At 36.2% G+C, this 20,548-nt stretch overlaps 1 pseudogene; it reads left to right on the top strand.

Moving 5' to 3' along the window:
* The first annotated feature begins 9,547 nt into the window (after positions 1-9,547).
* Positions 9,548-12,082, top strand: LOC148006555 (eukaryotic translation initiation factor 1-like; annotated as a pseudogene).
* Positions 12,083-20,548: the final 8,466 nt, after the last annotated feature.

Below are 20,548 nucleotides of genomic sequence, written 5' to 3'. Positions count from 1 at the left end.
GGTCTGAGAGTATTTTGCACTAAGCATACCTGGTCCTGGGCTTTTCTGTTGGGACATTCTTAATACCTGCTTCTATTACTTTCTTAGTTATGGAACTGCTTAGATGCTTTATTTGATCCTGATTTAACTTTGGTATCTTGTATCTGTGTAGAATATTGTCAATTTCATCCAGAGTTTCCAATTTTGTTGAATATAGGCTTTTGCAGTAGGATCTGATGATTTATAAATTTCTTCAGTTTCTGTTAAGTCTCACTTTCATTTCTGATTTTGTTAATTTGGATACTCTCTCTTTGAGCTCTGGTTAGTCTGGCTAAGGGTTTATCTCTCTTGTTCATTTTCTCAAAGAACCAGCTCCTGGTTTTGTTGATTCTTTGTAAAGTCCTTTGTGCTTCTACTTGGTGTATTTGAAACTGATGATGATTATTACCTGCCTTCTACTCTTCTTGGGTGTATTGACTTCTTTTTGTTCTAGAGCTTTTATGTGTTCTGTCAAGCCACTAGTGTAAACTTTTTGTATTTTTTTTCTCTTTTTCAGAGTTGGGGACTGAAATCAGGGTCTTGTGCTTGCTAGGCAAGTGCTCTACCACTGGGCTAAATCCCCAACCCCACTTTTTCTATTTTTTAGAGGCACATTGAGCTATGAGTTTTCCTCTTTTTACTTCTTTCATTGTGTCCCATGTTTGGGTATGTTGTACATTCATTTTCATTAAATTCTAAAAAGTTTATAATTTCTTCACAAAGTTATCATTGAGTATAACATTACTCAGGTTCCATGTGAACGTAGGCTTTCTGTTGTTTTTGTTGTTATTTAAAAAATTCTTAATCCATGGTTATTTGAAAGGATGCATGGCATTACTTCAATCATCTTGTATCAGTTGAGTCCTGTTTTATCACCAATTATATGATCAATTTTGGAGAAGGTACTATGAGGTGCTAAGAAAAAAAGGATATCATTTTCTGTTAGGATGAAAAGTGTTGTAGATATCTTTTGAATCCATTTGCTTCATAACTTTTGTTAGTTTTTCTATCTCTCTGTTTAGTTTCTGTTTCCATGATCTGTCCATTGCTGGGAGTGGTGTGTTGAAGTCTCAAACTATTTTTTGTCCTCACAATGTGGGCAACGTGTGCTTTAAGCTTTACAAAGTTTTCTTTTATGAATATAGATGCCCTTTCGTCTGGAGCAAAGATATTCAGGACTTAGAGTTTATCTTAGTGGATTTTTCCTTTGATGAATATGAAGGGTCCTTCCTTATCTTTTCTGATAACTTTGGTTGAAATTATATTTTATTGAATATTAGAATGGCTACTCCAGCTTGTTTCTTGGGATTACTTGCTAGGAAAATTGTTTGCCTGCCTTTTACTCTGAGGTACTATATGTCTTTGTCACTGAGGTATGTTTTCTGTATGCATCAGAATGTTGTGTCTCTTAATATGCAGATGGTTAGTCTATGTCTTTTTATTGGGAAATTTAGTCCATTTATGTTCAGAGATATTATAAAATAAAGATTGCTGTCTCCTGTTATGTGTGTTGTTAGAAGTGGAATTATGTTTGTGTGACTCTCTTCTTTTGGGTATGTTGCAAGGAGTTTATTCTCTAGATTTCCCGAGGATGAAGTTTCCCACCTTGTGTCAGAGTTTTCCAGCTATTATTCTTTGTAGAGTGTGATTTGTGGATAGATATTGAATAAATTTGGTTTTCTCTTGGAATATTTTGGTTTCTCAATCTATGATAATTGAAAATTTTTCTGGAAAAAGTAGCCAGATCTGGCTTTTGTCTTCTCTTAGGGTCTGCATGATATATGCCCAGGAACTTCTGGCTTTCATAATCACTACTGAGATGTCTGGTGTAATTCTGATAGGTCTGCCTTCATATGTTACTTGACCTTATTGCCTTACTGCTTTTAATGTTTCTTTGTTTTGTGCATTCGCTGTTTTGATTATTATGTGAAGAGAGGAATTTCTTTTCTGGTCCAATCTATTTGGAGTTCTGTTGTCTTCTTGTATGTTTATGGACATCTTTCTTTAGTTTAGGAAAGATTTTTCCTATACTTTTGTTAAAGACACTTGTGGCTCTTATTATTATGTCCTGAATTTCCGGGATGTTTTGGGTTAGTAGATTTAGTATTTTACATTATCTTTGAAGGTTGTGTCAATGTTTTCTAAGGTATATTCTGCCCCTGAGATTCTGTCTTCTATCTTGAATTCTGTTCCTGATGTTTGCACCTATGTGTCCTGATCTCTTTCCTAGGATTTCTACATCCAGGATTGTCTCCTGGGTGTTTTCTTTATTGTTTCTATTTCTATTTATAAATCCTGTATGGTTTTCTTCAGTTCCTTCACCTGTTTGGCTGTTTTCCTATTCCTTAAAGGATTTTTGTGTTTTCTCTTTAAGGGCTTCTACTTGTTTACCTGTGTTGTCCTGTATTTTTATTTTTATGAGAGTCATTTCTGTTCTACTTAAAGTCCTCTATCTTCATCATGAGATGTGATTTTAAATACAAATCTTGCTTTTCTGGTGTGTTGGGTTATCTAATATTTGCTCTGGTGGGAGAACTGTGTTCTGATGTTCTCAAGTAATATTCATTTGTGTTCTTTAGGTTACTAACCCGCCTCATGCCATCTGGTTATCTCTGATGTTAGCTGATCTTGTTATCTCTTAATATAGCTTGACACTCATGTAAGCCTCTATTTTAGCACTCCTGTAGACTGACTTTATCCAGTGAGATCTGGGTATAGAGAATTGTGTCAGTGTCAGATCTGGGCTCAGGCAGAAACCAGAAGTATCTTGTCCAAGACTGTTGTTTGGAGCCTCTGTCCAAATGCCTCCAGGCTGATTCCTCTAGGTCCAGAAAAGGGGGTAAAAGTGGTGGTGTCACCTGTGCTCTCAGGATTGTTCCCACTTTGAAGAGTCAGCTCTCTCCCCAGAGGATCTGTGTACAGAGATGTGTAACAACGTCAGCTCTTAGAGAAAGCAAAATGTGGAGGGTTCCTTTTCCAGACTGATTTTCAATTTCTGTGTTCTGAGGTGTCCAGGCTGGTCCCTCAGAGAAGAAGTGGTGGTCCTACCTCTGCTTTCAGGCTTGTCAGTACTCCTGGAGACTGGCTTTCAGAACCAGGCACAGGCATTAACTGGAGACAACCTGTGCCTAATTGCTCCTAGGTTCCTGTATCCAGAAAGATTCATGCTACTTCCTCTTGGGCCAGGAATGTGAGCAGAAGTGGTCATCTCCCCTGTGCACTTCTGAGAGTCCAATACTCTCTCACATGGAATCTGAGTATACTGAGCTGTGGGACCAGGTCAGCTCTGAATTTTAATTTCTTGAATGTATCGCCACGTATATACAAAGAGTTTATCTACTCCCCTTAAATGTGTATCCCTACCACCAGGAAATATTTAGAAATCACAAAACTAAAATACAACTATTAAGAGTGTAAGTATGGATAATGCACATTGAGTGTTTTATCTGACAGAAAAAAATAATACTAAAATACCATGAATGCTATGAATATCAATACAAAATGTACGGGACTAAGAGATTTGAGAGTTTGAAATATTCATCATTTACTAGTAAATATTAAGTATATATTGTTTCACTTAAAATATCTTCTGACTTCCCTGAAGAGGTTTTACAAAACCCCAATTACTTTCCTTTGTATCTGGGCCCTGAGGGGTTAGGCTCTGGAAAAACTCTACACAAGTTTGACTAAAGAGATTGGTGCTCATGAATACTGAATGGTAACACTTCATTTTCTACTATAGATGAACTCTCAGTTAATTTGAAAAGAAAATTCTGACACAGCAAGTTAGTACATCCTACACCTCCTGATATAATAGCACTGTGAGGGGCTGAACTTTTTGAATCAGGTGTTCAGGGGTTAGATATGAAAAATCAGGACCCCAGGTGTTAAATCCAAGTCTTCAATTATTTTCCCTAGAAACAATGTGAGGTTATAAGCCTTTGAGGATGATCAGGTCCTTTGTTTACAGAAGCATTTTAATGTGAACTTTGCATGTAGGGAAGAATGGCAAGGGGATTTGGGAAAGGCACAAGCTGAGAAACCAGAATACGTTTTAGGAGTCCTCTAAGGAATAACATGAAAGGTAGGATCATTTGTAATGAATGGATATCTGCAGACAATGTGGGGACAGGAAAGGAAAACAACAGAAAACAGGGGTATATTTGGTAGGTGTAGCTACCATTACCTAGAAAACTGTAGTACAACATAGAGAGTTTTAATGCCCTTACATGTATTGTCCTCTATTCTGCCAAAGCTCCAGATACAGTTCTGAGGATATCATTACTAAAGTATATTATAGATCCCTGCTATTTTTATATTTATTACTCTGGTCTTGAACATAAACCGTACAACTAAAATTTATCAATAGACACCTATGAACAAGAGTACTTGGAAAACCTTTAATTAATAAGAGAAGCAGGATATTCTATAGATCGTAGAAGATGGTTGCTATATCAATAGCAAAATGAGATTCAGACAGAACAGTCCTGACTCAGAAGTTCCAGCATAGGCACAACCAAATATTACAAAATAAAACTTAACTTTTTCTGAAAGTTAGCTCCGAAATGACTTTGGAATAACTGATGCCATGTGATAGCTACAAATCCAAGCCTGGGATGAAGAAGAGGTCACTGAGTTTGCAATTCAAACCTTTTATCTTTACCATCATCTTTAGCCCATGGGCACATGGTCTTATTTTCTAGACAAAAGTATCTTATTTTCTAGAAACTCCTTCTATAAACAAAGGACTGACTTTCTTACCTTTGTTGCTATCTCATAACTCTAGGCTTTATGGACTTCACTCTTGTCTTTGGACACAGCACACTTGTAAATATACACTAACAAAGGAAGCCTGAAAAAGAAGGGGATTAAGACATCTCCCTGGTTGTCTGCATCTTGCTAAGTGTAATTTATGCAGTGTAATCTGATAAGGCTCCCTGGAGAAAGCTTATTTAAGAAAAAAGTATCACCTTTTCTTACGGCAAAGAGCCAGGATCTATGAACCTCAGACTTACAGTTAAATTGATTCAAACAAAAGATTACATGTCATCACTAACTTTGACTATGTTGTTGCAAAGAGACTAAGCTTGAAAAAGAAAACATGTTATAATTGTGAGAAATTTCCCATTCAAAGATATAAAAAGTATATAAATGTAAATTGCTGAAGAAAGTTTGATATAACAGAGGAAAAACTTCAGGTCTAACTTTAATACACAGAGATAGAAATTTTCTGAATCAGCCTGTAGATAGTTACCTGAATAGTGGACTATTATGAGGAAAGTTGATAAGAGGGATCTACTGATTACTTGACTGAATATGAAAGAAATTAAATTTGAAAGAACAAGTATAATAAAAGCACATGAAGAGAAGCAAGAGAAAAAATGTATTGAATGTGATGAAATAAAGTCAATGAATGTTAATACAGTCTAAAAAGGCAAACAACAATATTGTTTAAAAAGTAGCACTCTAGAATGAGAGAACAACCATGTAAATACAGTAAATTTCCTTATTTACTGATGTCATGCGAAAATTTGTAGAACATAGCTAGACCTATGCACTATATTTAAGATAGAATGGTCATATGTGAACTAACTACATTTTCCTATGTTCTAATTCACTGTATTTTAACTTTAAATAGAATAAAATCACTAGACAAGGGCTACCCTACGTTTGGGGAGTAATCAATAAGATTGGGCTGTTTTCTGGGATTCAGTTTGCAAGAATTTTATGGAGTATTTTTGCATGAATACTCGTAAGGGGAATTTGTCTGAAGATCTCTTTCATTTATGAGTCTTTCTCTGGTTTAAGTATAAGCATAATTGTGGCTTGAATGAAGGAATTGGGTGGTGATTCTTTTGTTTCTATTTTGTGTAATAGTTTGGGCGGTATTGGTATGAGGGTTTCCAGAAAGTCTATTAGAATTCTGCCCTAAACCCATCTGGTCCTGTGCTTCTTTTGGTTGGAAGATTTAAATAAGTGCTTATATTTCTTTTTTTTCCCCAGGTTTCACATCTCACAGAGCACTTTCTAACATGAGTACTGAAAGAACTTATGGACCACAGCCAACATCCCAACAGGATACAGCGTGCAACTGTGCAACAGAAAAACAACTGGGAATGAGTCAAACAGGCATTCCCTTTTTCTTAGAAGATCATTCGTAGATTTTTAGTATTTGTTAGATTCAATGTCAGACCAGAACAAAATTTTTATAAAGGCTTACATAATTTATAAATATGTTAAATATATTTTATAAGTAGGAGTATATACATGTATATAATGTTAATATATAAAAAACATTAGACATATAAATGCACATATACAGGTCACAAATCATCTCAAATGTGTGATCCTCCTAAATTCTTTGATTATATGTGTGTATCACTATATTCACATTACATTAACTGTGAAAAAGACAGGGGAATATCAGGCCGGGTATGGGACCACAACATATTAGATCCCTAATAGCTGATCTTAAGGAGCATTCTTCTAAGGTTTATTGATGTGAGTTAATGAAACTATGTGCATTGTATATATTCTATATATACAAAATTTCTCATTATAAATGTGTCCTATCTCATTGACCTTCGATTCTTGCTCATATAATTTAAATTCAAGATTAGCATCATTAAATAAATTTAGTATATTTTAAGGTACTTTTATCTTTATTCTTTTTTTTTTATCATCACACGGGCTAATGAGTTTATTAAAGCTGATGGCAGAAAACAAGAACTGGCCTTGTATCTTACCGAGATTAGACAGCCTTCTTTTAGTCATGATAGGTTTCTTTTTTTTTTTTTTTATTAACTTGGGTATTTCTTATATACATTTCGAGTGTTATTCCCTTTCCCGGTTTCCGGGCAAACATCCCCCTCCCCCCTCCCCTTCCTTATGGGTGTTCCCCTCCCAACCCTCCCCCCATTGCCGCCCTCCCCCCATAGACTAGTTCACTGGGGGTTCAGTCTTAGCAGGACCCAGGGCTTCCCCTTCCACTGGTGCTCTTACTAGGATATTCATTGCTACCTATGGGGTCAGAGTCCAGGGTCAGTCCATGTATAGTCTTTAGGTAGTGGCTTAGTCCCTGGAAGCTCTTTAGAAATTATCAGACAGCTTAGATGGTTTATCTAAACCTGATTTAACTTTGGGACCTGGAATCTGTCTAGAAAATTAGCCATTTCATTCATATTTTCCAGTTTGGTGAATATAGGTTTTTGTAGTATGATCTGACGGTTTTCTGAATTCCCTCAGATTGTGTTGATATGTCTCCCTCTTCATTTCTGATTTTGTTAATTTGGATACACTCTCTGTGCCCTCTGGTTAGGCTGACTAAGGGTTTATCTATCTTGTTGATTTTCTCAAAGAGCTAGCTACTGATTATGTTGATTCTTTGTATAGTACTTTTTGTTTCTACTTGGTTGATGTCTGCCATGAATTTGATTAATTCTTGCTTTCTACTCCTCTGGGGTGTATCTGTTTCTATTTGTACTAGAGTTTTTAGATGTGCTGTCAAGCTGCTAATGTTTGCTCTCTCATGTTCCTATTTCAAGGCACTCAGATCTATGAGTTTTTCTCCTAGCACTGTTTTCATAATGTTCCATAAGTTTGGGTATGCTGTTTCTTCCTGTTCATTAATTTCCAAAACATCTTTAATTTCTTTCATTATTTCTTCCCTGACAAAATTATCATTGAGTGGAGCTTTGTTCAACTTCCATGTATATGTGGGCTTTCTGTCATTTTTGTTGTTTATGAAAACCAGCCTTAGTCCATGGTGATCTTACAGTGTGCATGTGATTATGTATGTCTTCCTGTATATTTTGAGTCCTTTTTTGTATATGGGCTATTCTGGAGAAGGTACTATGACGGACTGAGAAAATAGTATATTATTTTATTTTAGAATGAAATGTTCTATAGATATCTTTTAAATTCATTTGGTTCATCACTTCTTAATTTCTATATGTTTCTGTTTAGCCTCTGTTTCCATTATCTCACCATTGATGAGAGTAGGATGTTGAAGTCTCCCTCTATTATGGTGTGAGGTATAATGGTTGGTAAGAGGTTTATTAAGGTTTCCTTTATGAATGTAGGTGGCCTTGCATATGGAACATATTCAAGACTGAGAGTTCAACTTGGTGAATTTTTTTGATTAATATGAAATGTCATTCATTTCTTTTGGTTGGACCTCGATTTTATTTGATATTGGAAAGGCTACTCCAGCTTGTTTCTTTGGACCATTTGTGTGGAAAGTTGTTTCCAGTCTTTTACTCTCAGGTAGTTTCCTGTATTCAGCAAAATGCTGGGTCTTCTTTACATATCCTGTCTGTTAGTCTATATCGTTTTACTGGGGAATTGGTCCATTGATCTTAGGAAATATTAAGAAATAGTCATTGTTCCTTCCTGTTATTTTCCTTGTTAGAGGTGGAAATATGTTTGTGTGACTCTCTTCTTATGGTTTTGTTGCAAGAAGATTAGTTTATTGCTTCTTCTAGGGTGTAGTTTTCCTCCCTGTGTTGGAGTTTTCCATCTATTACCTTTAGTAGGGCTGGATTTGTAGAAAGTTATGGTGCATATTTGGTTTTCTCTTGGAATATCTTGTTTTCTCTATCTATGTTAATTGAGAGCTTTGCCTGGGCTGGCATTTGTTTTTTCTTAGCCTCTGGATCACATCTGCCTAGGATGTCATGGCTTTCATAGTCTCTGGTGAGAAGTCTGGTGTAATTCTTATAGGTCTGCCTTTGAAGGCTACTTTACAAATTTCCCTTACTGCTTTAAATATTTTTCTTTGTTTTGTGCAGTTAGGGTTTTGACTATTTTGTGATGTGAGGATTTTCTTTTCTGGTCCTATCTATTTGGAATTCTTTATGACTTTTGGGCACCAATGGGAGGAGAATCCCTTGGTCCTGCCAAAGTTGTAAGTCCCAATGCAGAGGAATGTCAGGATTGAGAGGACGGAAGGGTTTGGGGTTTTTGAAAGTGGGAATAGCCTCATAGAAGAAGGTGGATGAAAAATGAGATGGGTAGCAGGTAGGATATGGATTAGGTAACCAGGAAAGGGAATAACGTTTGAAATATTAATTAAAATAAAACTATATTTAAAAAAATTTTAAAAACAGTATCTATAGAAAATCATCAAGAAAGGAAGGAAGGAAGGAAGGAAGGAAGGAAGGAAGAAAGGCACAGACTTATTTCAAAAAGAAAAAAGAAATACCAAAAAGTGTTTTCCAGTGACTCTATGACCAAGCAGATGTAAAGTGTTTGTCTTCCACTCTTAAATGTGTATTTTGATAACTTTATGAAAAATAGACAAGAGTCAGAAAACAGTATCTACCTATGTTGGGAGTCTACAAAACCTCAATTTTATCAATAATAATTATGGGTCCTAGTCACTGAGCTGCTGCAGAGGACTCAGATGCCTGCCCCTCAAATACCCTGCTTCCCAACTCTATGCCCCACCCGCCAACCTCTACCCCAGTCTGCCTTCTCCCACAACTGCTTTCAGCGGGCCATTTCCACAAAGGAAAAGAAATCATATTGTATGTCTGCTATCCATAACCTCCACTCTTTCGACCCGTTTGATGATGCAAGTAAGGGTGATGACCTGCTACCTGCTGGCACTGAGGATGATTTCCACATTAGAATTCAACAGAGAAACAAAAAGACCCTTATACCTGTCCAAGGGGTCACTGATGATTACAACGAAAAGAAACTAGTTAAACAATTTCTCCAAAGTGTCAGGGTATAAAATTGACTCAAAGAAATCACTAGCCTTCCTCTACTCTACTCAAAGGATAAAAAGGCTGAGAAAGAAATTAGGGAAATGACACCGTTCACAATAGTCCCAAATAATATAAAATATCTTGATGTGACTTTAACCAAGCAAGTGAAAGATCAGTGTGATTTATATGTATTCTTTATATAGATAGAAAGAGTAATGCAAATTCATCTGGAATAAAAAAAAAAGCAGGAGAGTGAACATTATCCTCAGTAATAAAAGAACTTCTGAGGGACTCAACATCCCTGACTTTAGGCAGTATTACAGAGCAATAGTCATAAAACCTGCATGGTATTGGTACAGCAACATACAGATAGATAAGTATAAGATAATTGAAGACCCAGAAATCAACCCACACACCTATGGTCACTTGATCTTTGAAAAAGAAGCTAAAACCATCCAATGGAAGAAAGATAGCATTTTCAACAAATGGTGCTGGTTAACTGAGGGACAGCATGTAGGAGATTGCAAATTGATTCATTCATATCACCAGGTGCAAAACTTCAGTCCAAGTGGATCAAGGAACTACATATCAAACCAGATAGTCTCAAACTATTAGAAGAAAAAGTGGGGAACATTCTTGAACACATGGGCACTGGGGAATATTTCCTGAACAAAACACCAATGGCTTATCTTCTAAGATCAATAATTGACAAATGTGACCTCAGAAAACTGCAAAGCTTCAGTAAGGCAAAAGACACTGTTGTTAGGACAAAATGGCAGCCAATAGATTGGGAAAGGATCTTTACCAATCCTACATCTGATAGATGGCTCACATCCAAAATATACAAAGAACTCAAGAAATTAGACTCAAGAGAGCCAAAAAAACTATTAAAATGGTACACACCTAAAGAAAACATTCTCAGCTGAGGATTATCAAATGGCCAAAAATCTCCTAAAGAAGCATTCAACATCCTTAGTCATCAGGGAACTGCAAATCATAACAACCCTGAGATTCCACCTCACACCTGTCAGTGTCTAAGATCAAAAACTCAGATGACAGCAGATGCTGGCCAAGATGTGGAGAAAGAGGAGCACTCCTTCATTGTTGGTAGGATTGCAAACTGATATAAACACTCTGGAAATCATTCTGGAGGTTGGACATTTCACTTATTGAGGACCCAGCTATACTTCCCTTGGGCATATTCTTAAAACATGCTCTAATATACAACAAAGTCTCATGCTCCACTATGTTCATAGCAGCCTTATTTATAACAGGCAGAAGCTGGAAAGAAGCCAGAAGCCCTTCAATAGAGAATTAATTAAAAAATATGGTACATCTACACAATGGAGTACTACTTAAGCTCCAATGACTTTATGAAATTCATAGGCAAATGGAATGAACTAGAAAGTATCATTCTGAGTGAGGTACCTTCATCACAGAAAATCACACTTGGTATGCAAGCATTGTTAAATGGATATTAGCCAAAAATCTCGAATTATCCAAGATGCAACAGGATAGCTCAAGAAGAAGGATGACCAAAATATGGATGTTCCTCCTCCTTCTTAAAACGGGGAACAAATTATCCATAGGAGGGTATGTGGAAGTAAAGTGTAGAGCAGTGACTGAAGGAATGGCCATTCAGAGCCTGCCCAACATGTGTCCCATATATTTACAGCTACCAAAACTAGGTAAGATTGATGAAGCTAAAAAATTCATGCTGAAAGGGGCCAGATATAGATCTCTCCTGAGACACATATCAAGAGCATGTTCAATACAGGGGTCAATGCAAGCAGCAAACCACTGTAATGAGAGCAGGATGCCCTTGGGGGAATTTAGAGGAAGGATTGAAAGAGTTGAAGAAGCCTACACCCCAATAAGAACAATAATGCCAATGCACCAGAGCTTCCAGTGTCTAAACCACTACCAAAAAACTATATATGGACTGAACCAGGGCTCCAACTGCATATGTAGTAGAGAATAACCTTGTTTGGGCGCCAGGGGAAGGGGAAGTCCTTGGTTCTGGCAATGTGGGAACCTCAGTGCAGGGGAATATGAGGGTGTGGGCAATAAGGACGATGTATAGAGGGAATGCCCTTATAGGGGAGGGGAGGGGAGGAGATGGGGGCTTATTGATAGAAAACTCAGAGAGGGAATAACATTTGAAATGTAAGTAAAGAGATATATCTAATAAAATTAAAAAAAACTACTGAGGGCATTTTAGAAGAAATTTGCTTGCAATGGTACTGTAATTAAACATGCAGAATATAGAGAAATAATTAAGCTACGAGATGACCAGTCCAATAATATATGCCAGTTCCTGATAGAAATTGGACTGGCTAAGGACGATCAGCTGAAGAATCATGGATTTGAACTGCTTGTGGCTCTCTGAAGCTTAAGTGAGGGTTTCCTTGCAATGAGTATAATTTCCCTTTTGTCCCTTGTAACAAGTTTAGAAACCTCACAGCTTGTATAATGTAATAATTTATGGTCCACTTTTAACTTGGATTAGTGTAACTCCTTCATGCAATAAACTGAAAAAAGCCATGTCTTGAATCAGTAATCCCTGACAGTTCCTACCCTGAAACAAAGCAATAACTGGGTTTCAAACAAGACAAGAACCCCCAGAGGCTATGTCTGACCAAAAGTTCCTTGGGACTCCCTTGACAGAGGGACCCCTGCCCTCGAAGAGTATCACCATTTGAACAGCCCAGGTGAACAAGAGTATGGGTACCTGCCCCATCTATGTCATTAGATGGAGTCTCTGGCCATAAAAAGAACCCCTGGTGTCTGACCAGGTAGACAGAATTCAGAAAGGGCCACATTTCCAGAGAAGTCATGGACATTAGCTCACCACTAGGCCACTCTTTTTAGGCAGATGTATACCAGTGAGGGGATGCTGATACATGAAGGATGAGACCAGCCTGGAATCAGTTAAACGTACAATGAGGGAACAAAACTCAAGCTGGTGCCATTGGACTTGTGGCTAACTGTCAGCTCAAAATGAGCTGCAGCCCAGTTCCATGTAAAGGAACAATCTGATCTTTTGGTTTTCTTTTCCCTTCCACTTTCAATGTTATGTAATCTATATAAATTCTTATTTAAATACAGCTTGTTTCCAGAAATATTAATATTAATATTAATGAGGACTGTTTCAAAAGATAAAGCAGATGAGCTCTGCAGTCCTGATGGTCACATTAAACATTACTATTCAGATATTATCAACATTTTTAATACCAATGCAAAAATATACTGTAATAATGGTTGTGTATTTTGGAGGACTAAGTGTGCAGAGATGAATATTTAAGTACAGGCTTTTTCAAGTGATTTCTCTGATGGATTGCCTGGTAAAATTTCACTCAATACCCATTCATTTATTCTCTATTTCCAAATCTGGGTGTTAGGCCTGGAATAATCTCTGGGTGGTTGGTTGACTGAATAGATTAACTAGTTCTCTTCATTCCAAAAAGGGAACATCTTGTCTTCTTTTCCACAGCATAGGGTCATTCTGTATATTTGACAAAGATCCATCTCAGAAAAGGTCAGTGGTAACTCGCTTCAGGCCAGATATGAAAGCCCTGCGAAGGACTTCTGATTCTGATCCTGGAGATAGGGGACAACTTGAAACCAATTAGCAAAGTCAGATGGTGAAGAAGGGAATGATCAGATGTGACAAGGATGTCTAACACAGCCTCACAAGCCGAGGCCACCATACAAGAGTTTTCTTAATTATTAATTAATTGCAGATAGGCTCAATGACCATACTATTTTATCCTTTCTTGGGGTAATTGTCAGATTCTTGTGAGAGATACAGATGGAGTTTGATTGTGTGTCTATCAAGTAAGCCCCACCTAGTTTCAATGAATAAACTGTAACCTGTTAATGATAAGACAATCAAAGTAAAAGGCTAAGCATATATGAATAATAAGAAAAATCCATGAATGTTGACTTGTATATAGGTTAGAATGGTGACAGGAATTTGAAGTTGAAGAGAAGTTAAAAAACAATAATACACAAAAGTCAGTTTATGTAGTATTTAGATTGCTAGGCCTGACCATCTGTTCTTCAAATATATTTGTAGAAATAGGAGATAATGGAAACTGTTTCTCTTGGTTTCATATTACTATCAGAAAGCCTACTTTGATGTATATGTCTGGATGTTGATAGATAGGGTAGATATGCTAACAGGGGTTCCGATTGTTCTCAATATGAACTCAGTCTGCTCTCTTCCTTTGTCATGGAATATAGTGATTTGCTACTATAGGAACATTTTGAAATCTCAGAGTATACTCAGACAACTTTACTACCTTGGGGTGTCAAATGTTACCTGATGTTGGGCTTCATTAAATAAAGCAGACACAGAAAACTAATAGGTTGTTGATAGGAAACCCACCGGATAAAAAGATACATAGTGATGGATTAAAATAACTATAGAATTCCTTATTTGGTGCATGTTGGACACACTCCTCTCTTGAAATCAGGAACCTTTGGTGACCCACTGGAAACCTTACACAAGCAAAATCACTCCAGCAGAATTATGAACCTAGGTTGCGTATCGCTCTAAGTATAGCAGCAGACACACAGCCTATGAGGATCTATAAGAACTCTCTTCTTCAACAGAGGATATGACTTTTAGATTTTTTGGTACAAATATTCCCTCATGGAAAGTGAAGAACATTTTCTTGGTAATCTATGAAATGAAAAACTCTTCAAAGTTAGGATGAATAAGACTAAAAATGTTCATTAAATAGTTCCTACCTGTGATGCAAGGACAAGTCAGAAACAGAAAACAAATTCTTCATGTCATATTAGTGCAGATGTGAAGGATTAGTCCCTTTATCCTATATGGATTTGTCTATTTACCTATCAATTGTAGACGAAGCTCTGAAAAGGAGATCCAACATATGTTTACTCATTAGCACATGGTACATTTCTGGAAACACCAGAACTTAATGAAAAGCATTAAATTTTTTCAACAAAATAATCAAGAGCCAGAGGTATTGCTGACATTCACTATTAAGAGTAAAATATTACCAACATCATTGATGCCCATATCCAGTGCAAAATATTAAAACAATTGAATGCTTTTGGAATGCTAAGAGTGTATTAATATATTTTAATACAAAAAAGCTTTCAAGAACTACATATGATCACCTCTCAGTTTCAATGTTACTGTAGATATCTTCACCTGTTCTGTTTCTCAAGGTCCTGGGGATTAAACCAACAAATAATTCTGGAAAGTGTTGAGAGAATTGTTGTACTGTGTTCATGGGTCCTGAAAATGGAATACTGTATCTTTTTCAGAATAAAGTCTCACCTCTTAAATTTGCCAAATAAACTTCTCAGGAAATGCTGCATGGAATTCTCTCCATCAAATGATATAATAAAATGTGAAGGACTCCAGATAATGAACCATGTGCAAACCTCAATTCTGGACAAGGAGGACCCTAGGCATTAATGCTCACTCTTCATATGATTTTCGAGGAAAAGAGTGAAGTTAGATGTATGGGTAAAAGATATGTTTGCCATGTTAAAAATAAAAAAGTCAAGGTGACCAGAACTTGGCAAGGAAAAAATGACCCGTTTATGCAAGGCAGGTTCTGAGAAGAGGAAATGGAAAAATTGTCAGAATTCAGAAGGAGGTGGACATAAGATGATAGATTACTTGATTTGATTATTTCTTTACATATGGAAGCATATGTAAAGAAGTGAGAATAGGACATGTAAGAGTAGTGCATTTAGAAAATGTAGCTATGTTGTCCAGCAAGATATAGGGCAGAATTGTTACCAGTAGCACCCGGATTCACATAAAAATTAGAACTGTGCACAAATGCCAGGAAGAGAAGTTGGAGAGCATTCTGTAGATCATGGCAAGTTTATTGTTGTTGTTGTTGTTGTTGTTCTTTGTTCATTTGTTTGTTGTACTTCTTTTCCTTGTTCTTGTTTCGTTGTTTGGTTTCCTGGTGTGGTTTGGTTTGTTCTATTTTACTTTGTTTTATCTTGCCAACAAAAATATATTAAAATAATACACACATAATTTAGGCAAGTTATAAGAGGAGTCTGTTGGGGTTTGCCAGCCATCTGGTCAAACACACATTACATTCGTAAATTCAGTTTATGACACTTAGCTCCTGAATGTGAGAATTTTGTCATAATTCATCCCATGTGTGAGATGAAAATCAAGAGACAGATCCAGAAAGATCTTTCTGAGCTTATATTTAAAACCTTCTTCCTTTAGCACAAATTTTTAGTCCCCTTACACTGATGCTTGAGTGTCAAACTTCATGGAAACTTCTGAACACATGATATTTTCTTTCTCTTTTATTAAAAATATGTTGTTTACTAGTGTATCTCCATGGGATATGTGGAGTTCATATTTTGCTAACTATCTGGCTCAGCTATACTGATTAAACAAATGCCCCAACACACATCACACACACACACACACACACACACACACATACACACACACACACACACACACACACACACACACTAACATGATAATCTCAAAGGTAGCAGGGGGCTTAGATTTAAGGCATAACAAAATTCTATGACTCGAGATATTCAATATAAGCTGGTAAGTTGCTCTGAACAATCTTGCTTCTGTAAAAATAGGAAGCATTGTGAGAAAAAAATCATAGAGCAGAATATGTTAATTTAACCTCTGATTTGCAATTAAATTAAATAAAATCAATGATGAGATGGCAGCACAAGCTTTACATTTGATTTGGTTGAGAACCCACAAATAAATGATAGCCTTTATTTGATCTGTGGCTAAATTCCATGAGGAAAATCAGAGTGTTCAGATAGAGAATCTCAGATGTAAGAAAGGATACAGTTCACATAGAACCTTAATACAGAGTAATTTAAAGATTATGGTTTAACCTACTAATAGTACCTTGAATCATGTACTAGAAAGAGAAACAATCATAAATAGAATTCAATTAATTTTTTGAAAAATGGAAGAACATGAGTAATAAACATACATGAATAATAAACATACATGAAGATAATTGTGAGAGAAAAAATTGATTTGAGAAAATTTTCCATATCCAAGACCTGATTATATGAATAAATGGAAAGATTTCTGCTTGTGAGTGTGTGTCTTGAAATCTCCAGAGTAAATTTAGGGTTACTTGTAAAATAAATTTGCTTACAGAGTCTAGAGGCAAACTTATCTGCAATGTACATCAAAATATAAGATGGAATTAACAACACAGGAAAGATTTTCAGACTTTACAACTCTGGAACAATAATATGCATATGTTTTCCATGAACACTCCATATTGTTTCATTTATACTCTTATATGAAATGGTCAGTCAGATACAGTATGACATTTATGTAATTTTCATCTATTGACAACTAAGACCTGTACCTGAAGGTAATAATAAGCATTTCCTTCTCTAATTTCTCTGTGATTTTGTCTTAACAATGAGGGAAGAAACTAAGGTAGAAAATAAATAGTGAGATAGAAGTTGTAGTTACATTGGAATGATAAATATGAGTACTTGATTCTCAGTCTTTAAAATGTTGTCTATTGACGATATCTGAAGGAGTTTTGAGCTGAAGAATAGAAAAGCCCTCAGATGTTGTAAGGTGAACTATATAGTTCATCCTGGAAGCACTTTGTAAAATCTGACTTGTCAGACAATTATAAACAGTTTAAGACTGGCTCACAGAATATCAAAGCACAAACAGGCTAATATTGAGAAATATTTTAGAGGCCACAATGGCAGGAATATTCTGACAAAAAATATTGCTCCATTTTTCTAGGTCCTAGGAACTTTAAAGAAATTGATATTACACGTAATGAATTAATGTGTTAGGCAGAGAAAATGTTCCTATAAAACAGCATTAATTCTGTAGCATGGTATTTGTCTGTCACCATTATCCTTGAATTCTACACTGAGAAGCAACTAGAAGAGGTTGAACCATAAAATATGAGATGATTTGTGCTTTTGTTTGAAATTTTCAAGAGTGTGGTAATGTATAATCAAAGCGTGTTCTCAAAGATAAGTGACAAGTACTCCAACAAAACGCCATAATCTGCAGCTGGATCCATGCTAGCTTTTCAGAGGACTCACTAAACAAGGACTTTAATGGGGAAAGTGTGCATGTCTTAGAAATGATAGAGATGAAAGAGGTGAAACTGGGAATTCAGCTGCATAGGTTTCTTTCTCAAACAAATACCTACAAAAATATTTCCAATGATTCAGAGCCAAAGAACAGAGATAATACTGCCGCTTTGACCCAAAGAGTCAGAGAGGAGAAAGCACAAGTGTTGCTAGCTATAAAGACATGAAAGATATACAACTCAAATATTTTGGTGTTATTTCAGAGAGGAATTAAATAGATAAACTAGAGAGCCTAGAAGACTGTTATTAATATGTGAAGAAAAGGCCAAAAATTCCTAACTATGGTTAAAAAAAGCAAAATCAGAAACATAAAAAGAGGTTTTCTCCCATGATCATCATTTCATCATGTAGATTAGACAGAATTTGTATCTGCCATTTAGATGATTATTGGTTCCTCTCTATGTAGGTTAGACCAAGCACCAAAAAAATAAGATTCACTAATATGTGACTTCTTCCATCAGCAAAATATTTGGCAAAAATTCACATTGTATTGACAAGCATTGGGAAATATCTAAGGATAAGCAATATTGAGAGCTTTATCTGGCATTTAATATTAGTGATAAACTTTTACCAATGTCATTACAAACTTACAGTATTTAAGTAGCTGAGAGTTTGAAATGTTCATTGCATGCCGGTAAATATTTAAGTACATATTGTTTCAGGTAAAATCTATATTTTTTTACTGATAGAACGTTATTTGAAGCACAAATACTTATTCTCCATCTGCAATTTCTTAGGATTATAGTCTAGACAAACACTGAGAAGTTTTGACTGAATGGATTGAACATTGCTCATGATGCATGAAAGTGGAACATGGTGTCTTTTTCTACCATAGATGATCTCAGTTGATTTGAAAAGGAAATTTCTGTGACAATGGAGACTGGAACTCCCCCAGCACAAAATAACTGCACTGTGAGACAGGTTATCTTAAAGCCAGAGTCAGATGTCAAATCTAAAAATTCAGGAACCTACACAATAAAGATAACTCTGGGCATATGTTTTCAGGAGGAACACACAGCAAAGTTATAAGTATTTGTGGAAAAAATAAAGTTGTCATGTTTTAGGAAGCCCAGTTACTTGACAATGGCATATTGAGAATAGACTTAATATTTACAGGAAAGCCTAAACTGAGGAATCAGAAAAAAAATCCAGGAATATTCCAAGGAACAACTTTAAAGGAAGGGTTCTTTGGATACTGATGGATATGTAGAAAAAATAAAGACACAATGTAGGAGAACAAGAAAGAAAAGTATATTTGCAGGATGGAGCCAGGCTTGCCCAGCAGGATCTGGTACAGAATGACCATTCTTGCTTTTCTTGGACCTTCAGTCTGTTGTTCTACTGAAGCTCCAGCTGTGTGTGCAAATTATGACAAAAATACTGCGAATATCACTGTTATTGTTGGATGCCTTGCTCTGGCTTTGAAATTTTGCAGCCAGAACTGAATAATATAGACCCATGAATACCAGTACTGAGAAAAGCCAGGATACAGGAGAAAATCAGGCTATTCTCTAGACCACAGTGACTGGTGTATCAAAAATATAAGACTAAGAAAACACACTGAAGAAAACTAGCCAATAATTAGCATGATTTACCCAGAAGTACCAATCATCTTGACAAACAATTGTCATTTTCTATAGAAAAAGGCTAAACATGAAAAAGTGCCCATATTATATCTAGAGAAAAGACTCAATAAAAATATGCAAATTGGTACACATGGTAAATGTAAGATGGTGAAGGAAAAGAAATTCAGATGTTACTGAACATAACCTCTTAAGTATAATCTGTAACACATGAGAAAGTAAATTGTCAAGGGCAATCTAGGAGAGGAAAAGGCTAGCAGGTGATTTTCCTGACATACTTTCACAAAGGAATGCTGGCTATGAAGAATGCAATTTTCCTGGAATGGATCAAGAAATTACATTTTCTAATTTGATTCCTCCTGTTTATATGCCATTCCTGTTATTATTAAATTAATGTAGAATCTGTCCTCAGCAATCTGCTATATTCTGCTTGCTGGATTTCAGTTCTCTCACCAACAAACTTGATCAGATATGAAGATCCTGAAACATATAGAAAAGCTTCCCTTTCCTCATTCATAATAACTACTCACTGAAATCATTAGGAAATGCCAAGTTTCCCTGAGAAGCCTGATATCTCGGCAGAACCTTCATTCTCCAGCCACATCTCATTCCTCATTCATTAAACATGTGATATGTGATTCTGACTCATACAGATTATCTTCCCTTCTACCACCCATCTCACCTGCTCTCTGAATAATTTTGTACTCTCCAAGTTGCCTTCAGCAGTCTGCTGACACCTGTAAACATCCATGTTCCTCTTATCACCACTCAACCTTTATCAGATCTGGGAGGCTTAACTTTTGATGGTAGCTTTTCTTTCATCACAAGGCTATCTTTTCCTTTCAGGCTTCTGGTACACCCTAAGTGGCTCTGAGTAGTCTACTCTCCAAGTAGGACTTTCTTTCTTTCTGCAACCATTGCTATGAACAATTTCATCAGACAGGCAGAATCTAAACCATAGAAACATGGTATTTAGGAATGACACAGTGTTAGGATATCCATCTGAGGAAGGTCACACTTGGACTACTGGGCTAACTCCCCTCCCAATACCTACTACAATAGGAACATTCAGCGACAACAGTGATATATATGGCAAAAAGC

Source organism: Rattus norvegicus, chromosome 3 (genome assembly GCF_021556685.1).
Source record: "Rattus norvegicus strain SHRSP/BbbUtx chromosome 3, alternate assembly SHRSP_T2T, whole genome shotgun sequence".
Taxonomy (NCBI): Eukaryota; Metazoa; Chordata; class Mammalia; order Rodentia; family Muridae; genus Rattus; species Rattus norvegicus.
The sequence above is the reverse complement of the archived record's forward strand: the minus strand, read 5'-3'. Positions and strand labels throughout refer to the sequence as shown.